Below are 8,021 nucleotides of genomic sequence, written 5' to 3'. Positions count from 1 at the left end.
GATGTTCGAGATTACAAGGACTCACGTCAGTCGGAGGAGGAGACCCACCGACCTTGGAATATTGCTCATCTTCAGCCTTACTACACTTGAGCCACCGGCTCTTATGATGTACATATTTTTAAAAATCTATATATCATGATGATTAAAATAAAGCCGGCATCCCTTATAAAGCAGGGCCTTTGTCATTTCATTTCCAAGAGTAGTGAGTCTTTTTCATCATGATTTCAAAGGTCACTTTGGGGCTTCTTGCTCGTATTTGAAGCATCACTGTCGTTACCCTCTTGATCGGCGCAATGCCAAAACCTTATGGTCACTAGGGGGCTTCCTGATCGTATTCGAATCATAGCTGTCGTTACCCTCTTGATTGTCACAATGCCAAAATCTCATGGTCACTAGGGGGCTTCCTAATCGTATTCAAATCATAGCTTTCGTTACCCTCTTGATCGCCCCAAGGCCACAAACCACTTGGGGGCTTCCTGCTCGTATTTGAAACATGGCTATTACATAACCCTTTTGGTCTGGCTTCCTTCTCATATTCGAAGCATAGCCTTGTTTTCTCATTTGGCTTGATTTTTTGAGCATTTTTTCGGTTCTTTTTGATACCATCTTGCCATATGGTTTAAAGTGATTCAGGCCATGTAACCTCAATTCTCACAGCTCATATTTGAAGCATAATCATGGTTTTGTATTAACCCAGCCTGGTGCGAGACGATAAGTCGCCCGTATATGATGATATTAAGTACTTCGAAGTATTGGCTTCTAATTTTTGGGTTATCACCCTTACTGCACAGGTCTTCCTAAGCCGGTAGTGCAATTCAACATCATAGGTATGATATTGTTATTATGATTATGTCTAATTCTGACTAAACCAGCCCTATCTATAAACTGTTTCAACCATCAGTGGTTGTATATGAGGTATTATGACCCGCCCTGTGGTAAATCGCCAAGGGCTCTTGTGATCTATTTATGTGTAGAACAATTCTAAATTTCATCTGCACAAATCAACATCATGACAAAAGGATAATTATCAAGTGGCGGCTCAAATAGCATTGGGAAAAACATAAATGTGCACGATGGCACGACAGAGCAAAGTTTTTGCTAGCCTATTACATGACTCAAGGAGACCAAATGATTAAGTATTTTTCAGAAGATCAAGTATATGAACCGCCCAGCGGATCAATCTTCTTGGCTCTAATGGCCTGAAGCTTCTGGATCATCCTTCTCCGCTTCTTCGTCCTCCTCTGCTTCCTGGAAGGTTGGTGATGACCAGTCTGTGCCATACAAGGCTTGGAATTTAGCTTCATCATCAATAAGCTCAGACAGGTCAACTTCAGGAGCAAAAGTGTGCTTACGGATTGGGGGAATGAGATCCATCACTTTATAATCCAGCATAGGCAGCTTCTGGTTTTCCATGTCATAAGACGGTTGATATCTTGAAAGATCTATTTGATTGGCAATCAAGCTGGCAAGGGGACGTATTTCCTTCATGCAGGCAGCAACGTCTTTCTTATCAAAAGGAGTGGCATCTTCTTTCAAGCTTGGATACCTGGTTTGTATATCGACCGGGTCTAGTTCTGGTAGCCATGCTTTGGCCCGGCTCAAGGCCGTCACAGCGCCGGCTCTTGCGGATGATCACTTCATCTCATTAAATCTCCCAGGCAGAACAGAAAGCTTCCTCAAGACCTCAACCAAGAGAGTCAGTGCTTGATAAGCCAGAGAAATTGTGGCCAGTGCGTGTTGAGTCCTAGTATAGAGCTGCTCAACAAGTGTGTAAACCGCCTTCAGCTTCACAAGCATCTCTTGGCTAAGGTTGGTACTCCTGGGACCTGAATAATAATTATGGATTGGTTAGAGGCGGTTTATATCATCAAGGAAGAGATTCAAAATTGATACTAGCAAGGTGACTTACCAAACGTAGCGGAAACCATCTAAGATACATGGCGTTTTAAGCCGGCAAGCTCAGTGCTCACCTCCTGAAGAGCCGCCTCCGCCTTCTCCGCCCGCTGTATCAAGGCAGAATTCTCTTTAGCCAGGCGCTTTTTTCAACTTCAAAGCTGGTTTTCAATTTTTCCATTTCAGCCATGCTGAATTGGAATTTTGAGTCCGCCTTCCGGGTCTCCGATTCTTGCAGCTCAACACGAATCTTCACGTCATACAATTCTGATTGAAGTTGAGCAGTCGTGACCTGTACATATACCGGTTCAAAATCATTCTCAGATTGAGGTCACAGAAATGAAGTCCCAAGATTTTGCAAGCAACAACACTTGGCACTTGGGGGCTAATTCCTGCCGAAAAATTATTTATACAACGACTCTTGTGAATAAGTCCCAAGCACTTTGCAAGCAAGAATACTTGGCACTTGTGTGCTAAAGCATAATGCTTGTCTTTTTATTACTTTATGATGACTCGGTTGTGCCACAAACGGTCAAAGCCAGTTCGTGAGGGCTACCTAAGTAAGTTACGCTTTCTACACAAGGATACAAAGGACCGGCTCATTCGTGATGATTAAACTGGCCCTTGGGGGCTATGGATTTAGTGTTCATCATTATAGATCTGCTTTAACCCAGATGCTTTAAGCCGGATTTTGAAAGATTCTATCAAAGGGTATTATTTATGCTCATGATTAATCTAAGTCTACAACATATTTGATTCCATCATAAACAGTAGACTTGGGGGCTGACAGGATGTGTATAACTCAATAAAAAAGGAGTTCATACCTCAAATTTTTGGTGCATCTGCTTCACCATGTCAACTTCAAGATCACGGCTGGTGTGCACTTGATTGAGATAGCCAGAATATACTTCACCAATACTCAATTGAGAGAAGTTGGCAACATCAAATCTCACTTTCCGCCGTTCAATGTGTTCTTCCTTGGCAGAGTGCTTGGCCAAGACAGTAGGCCTTCCCGGCTCTCTAAAGCCGGTGTTGGTAATCACGACATCATCATCATCATCATTGTGTGTCTCAACCATTTTAATTGGGCTTGACGACTCAGTGTTCAAAGGATTGTCATTCGCCTGGTCAATGGAAGAGCTAGGAATCTCTGGTGGAACGTCAGGAATAGGATCCTCTTGTTGTGGTACGAAGGTGTCAGATGCAGGAATTTGCTGCTCCAGTTCAGCAACTTTTGGGTCTTTAGCCGGCTTATTCACCCTTGCCTTTTTGCTAGGCTTGGCCTTTCCACTACATGGGCCTTGAGAGGTCAGTATAAATATAAAGAAGCACAAGGAGAAAATAATAAGTAATTGTTATTACCCTGGAGCAGTCTTGAAAGCCGGAAGATGAGACTTAGATGAATCGCTGGAAGAGGAACGAGACGTGTCCTGATAATTTGAGTCAGAAGAATTGAGTGGTTGGCGGATGAGACCCGCCAGAGGATAAAAAGAGTTTAAATCGGGGATGACCTCGTTTCGATGCTTCCTTGGAGTGTTCGGTAAGCTGGAAGATAATTATTCACCTCCTCTAGTCCGAGTCAGTTGCCGACTCTCGTGCTGCTATTGCTTCAAAAGAAAGTGAGGATCTAGATGAGCTAAGTGGTGTGAAAATCTTACTTTCCGGATTACTCTTTGAATTCTGTCTTGGCGAGGGCTCGGAGTCGGAGGAAATGATATTTACCTCGTCATCGCCAGCTTGACTGGCCCCCGTGTCATCCTAATGATAATTAATGTCAATAAGAAAGTTGAAAAAGGAGCCAAGGGAATCAAGGGCTACCTCTGACTCAGAGCTGTCGTTCAGTTCAAATAACTCGGAAGTACTGGATTTCTTCCCCTTCTTCTTGGCGGCTTTCTTGAGAGCCCTAACCTTTTTGGCAGATTCATGGTCGTATTTCTTCTTCCAAAAATCATCATCAGCCTGCGAAAGTCATAAAAGATGAGTTAAGAGAGTATATAAGGATGAAGGCAGAAGTAAGTAATTTAAAAGACTCACTTTTGTTGGCGGGTTAGATGTGCAGAAAGGGCTTAGGCCCACTTTGTTGTAGTCTGCCAGGTTTTCATTCAGAAGGGACTTCTTCATTTCGTTGATGGCGTCATCAGTTAAACGCACGGTACTATGGCGCAGTGGATCCTTTTTTCCACCCATGTAGGTACACATTAAGCCGGTGCGGTGACTCAAGGGGATGATCCGCCATGCGACCCAACATCGAACCAAGTAAATGTTGGTTAAGCCATTTCCCAGCAGAGCCTTGACCTTGGCAATAGTGGGGGCGAGCTTTTTGCATTCAGCAGCGGTCAGCTTATCAGGAAGAGGATGTTTTGGGTCAAGACGCAGGGCACGTAAGCCTAGAAGTCGGTCCTCGTCAGCCGGAGAGGTGTCCTTGCAATAGAACCATGTCTGATTCTAATACTTGGGATGACTCGAGAGGCGAGCATAATGGAAGATATCATCTCTCCTGTGCTAAATTGAGATTCCGCCAAGTTCCAGGCTGGGTCCATTTGAATACTCGTTTTGGCGGTTCAAATAAAAGTATTCCCTGAACAGGTCCACACTAGGCTCCTCTTGAAGGTATACCTCACAGAAAACTTGAAAATTGCATATGTTTGACACGGAATTGGGTCCGATGTCTTGAGGATGAAGATCAAAAAAGTGCAGAATGTCTCGGAAGAATTTAGAGCCGGGCGGTGAGAAGCCCCGGTTCATGTGGTCAGTAAAGACAATGACTTCATCATCTTTTGGCTGCGGTTTTTCTTCTTCCGGCTTGGGGGTGAAATAATGCATGATGGTCTTTTCTAGCAAATAGCCGTTTTTCGCAAAGTCCTTGAGTGTGTCCTCAGTGACAATGGAGGGAATCCCGTTACAAGAAGTGGCTGTCTTCGGGGCCATTGTGAAGAAAGAGGCCTAAAAAGAAAAATAACAAGTTTGCCGGTTTAACTTAAGACGGAGGAAAAGCACTACAACGCATATTCAGAATGGCGGCTTAAAAGGGGCCTAATGATATATGACTAGTTATAGCCGGTCATGTAAGCCGCCATGAAGAGATCGATATCTATCAAGAGGGAAATCTGCTAAGTGCTGAATCTAGATCCAACTAGTGGTATAAGCCGCCATGACCAGATTGATATGCATCAGGAGTAAAATCTACTAAGTGTTGGAAAAACAAGTTTTTACAGATGGTCGCATGTGATTTGGATCTAGCGCTGTGTGAGAAAATAAAATAAATCAAAACCTAAAGCATTGCAGCAGCAGAGGAACTAGCACAAGGGCGAGATTTATACATCTGTGAAGCAAGCTTCGAGATAACAAAAGGAATGGAAACAGGTTCCGCGCATCCTAATAGACATATTCAGATCTAAAACAAGGGCTATCTAGAAGAATGACAAAGAACTACGAAGAATTCGAAGAACTACAGAAACCCTAATGCGGATCTAGAGCATAGGAAGGGGAATGCTTACAGATGGCAGATGAACTGCGGTGGAGCGCCTGCATTCTCTGGTCCCGTTCAGGTTGATGCAGCGGCCAAGGGCGAGGAGGACGGTGAGTTTCACGGCGGCAGCGGAGCTTGAAGTGGCAGATGAGTCATGAGAGAGGAAGACGAGAAGTTGAAGGGGGAGAATGACATAAGGGACATTCGACCCTATTTATAAGGAGAAGGTTAATAAGTGGGGGCAAAAAATGAGGAGACCAAAGAATGATTGTCCAGCTTCTTGGGCGCCTCGATTCTTGGGACATCTATTAAATATAAGGATTCGTTAAGATATATTGTATATTGTGTAAATTAATGACATGTGATGTCATGGTAGGTTAGCACAAGCCCAGGAGATGATGTCATGGCGGGTTATGAGTTCTCGCACAAATGAAGAAGAGAAGATTTTTTCTAAGTGTTGAAGATTGACATGAACCAGTTGAAATCAACCTGGGGCCTAATGTTGGGGATATAACTATTAGGTATGACCCACCCAGGAGGGGCCGGGTTATACCTATGGCGATTCATGATGTGAAGCCCATGAGTATATTGAAGATGGCGGTTCACACGCAAGGGCCCAAGGCCCAAGGGCGACTTAAGGCCCGTAGGAGTAAACCGCCATATGTGTAAGACTTGTATTGTAAGGCATGCATAGTTAGTCACCAAGCCGGACACGTTGTCTATGAGCCAGCCGGGACTCCGTGAGCCGCTGGGCGTCAACCTGTGTATATAAAGGGACGATCTGGCTACGGTTCTGGGCAAGAAAACAACAGATCAAAAGCTAGGTCAAGCGTATTCCCTCGCTGGTAATCGAGACATAAGCAATACCACCTCAAAATGGATTAGGCCTTTACCTTCACCACAAGGGGCCGAACCAGTATAAACTCCTATGTCCTTTGTCCCGTTTAACCCCTTTAAGCTAACCTAGTTGCGATGGCTCCATGACTAAGTCCTCACACTAGGACATCTGCTGTGACTATTCTAGGACAGTGTGGGTAGGGGGCTTTGTGATAGAGTCTCCAGGAGTGTCCAACCCTGATCCGTTTGTACACGTGGCTGGCACCACCGAACTTTGAGGAGGTATATCTAGACCCTTGTGAGCCTGCGCGGGGCTCAGGAGGACCTAACTCAAGGAAGGTTGCGCCTGATCTTTGGGTGTGAGGCACGCTTGTGAAACCTGAGTGATGAGGGCGACCTGCGCCGAGCTAACATCCAGAGGTCATCGCATGAGAAGGCCAAACACCAAGGACCCATAGGAGGTGACATGTATGGGGCCGACCCGCCAGGTAGAGCTTGGTCGCTTGGGTTTATCAATGCTCCAGGGACGAACCCGAGAGCAGACGCCATTCCTAGTATTCTCATGCAATATCTTAAGGAAGAACACCTGGCACACGGCTCCCGCGGTGCAATGCACCAAAATCGCGGCTATACGAACCGAGCCGCACCCTCATTTACTTACCCTCGATGAGCTCATGCAAGGACAAGGCACCAAGGACCCTGGGAGGTGACGTGCATGGGAGCTAGCCCGCAAGACAAAGCTTGTTCGCTTGGATTTAACAACGCTATAGGGACGAACCCGAGCGCAGACATCGTGCCAGCCTATATATATCAAGTGGGCTCACGAGGGCGCATCGACAATCATGGTTGGCGGCGTCCTGGACTTGGGGGTATCCAGTCCTGCCTGCCAGTGGCCCACCATGTGGTTCCATCGACGGCCTGGTACAACCTTGCTTCAACACCAACACCACAAGACCCTCGCTAGGGGCCAAGCCTCGCGAGGCGGATGTTGCCAAGACCCCTGAAGGAAGTGGCCTCCTCGGGAGGGCTCCTGAGGGGCGGAGAGTTCTATGCAACTACCTCATGAGGCTCAGCTGACGTGAGCCATGACGACCAAGGCCAGGCGGGCGCCAGGCGAAGAGGAGAGAAGAAGGAGGGAGCAAGGCGAACGAAAGATGGACGGGGGGCTCTGCCCCTCCCTCACATTTATAGCCAAGGGAGGCCAACCGCCGGCCTCCACGACCTCGCGCCATCATGACCCTTGATACGTCTCCAACGTATCTATAATTTTTGATTGATCCATGCTATTATATTACCTGTTTTGGATGTTTATGGGCTTTACTTTCCACTTTTATATCATTTTTGGGACTAACCTACTAACCGGAGGCCCAACCCGTATTGCTGTTTTTTTTGCCTATTTTAGTGTTTCGAAGAAAATGAATACCAAACGGAGTCCAAATGGAATGAAACCATCGGGAGCGATCTTTTTGGAACAAACGTGATCCAGAGGACTTGGAGTGCAATTCAAGAAGCTATCGAGGAGGCCACGAGGGTGGAGGGCGCCCCCCCTATTGGGCGCGCCCCCTGATACGTCCATTTTGCATCATACTTTTATATCAAAATTTATTGCATTATGGGCTGTTATTTCACGTTATATCACAATACTTATGGCAATTCTCTCTTATTTTACAAGGTTTACATGAAGAGGGAGAATGCCGGCAGCTGAAATTCTGGGCTGGAAAAGGAGCAAATATTGGAGACCTATTCTGTGCAACTCCAAAAGTCCTGAAACTCCACGGAATATGTTAAAATAAATAAAGAAAAATCGTCGCCAAAGATGAAG

This window comes from Triticum aestivum, chromosome 3B (genome assembly GCF_018294505.1).
Source record: "Triticum aestivum cultivar Chinese Spring chromosome 3B, IWGSC CS RefSeq v2.1, whole genome shotgun sequence".
Taxonomy (NCBI): Eukaryota; Viridiplantae; Streptophyta; class Magnoliopsida; order Poales; family Poaceae; genus Triticum; species Triticum aestivum.
This window is presented reverse-complemented; position numbering follows the sequence as displayed.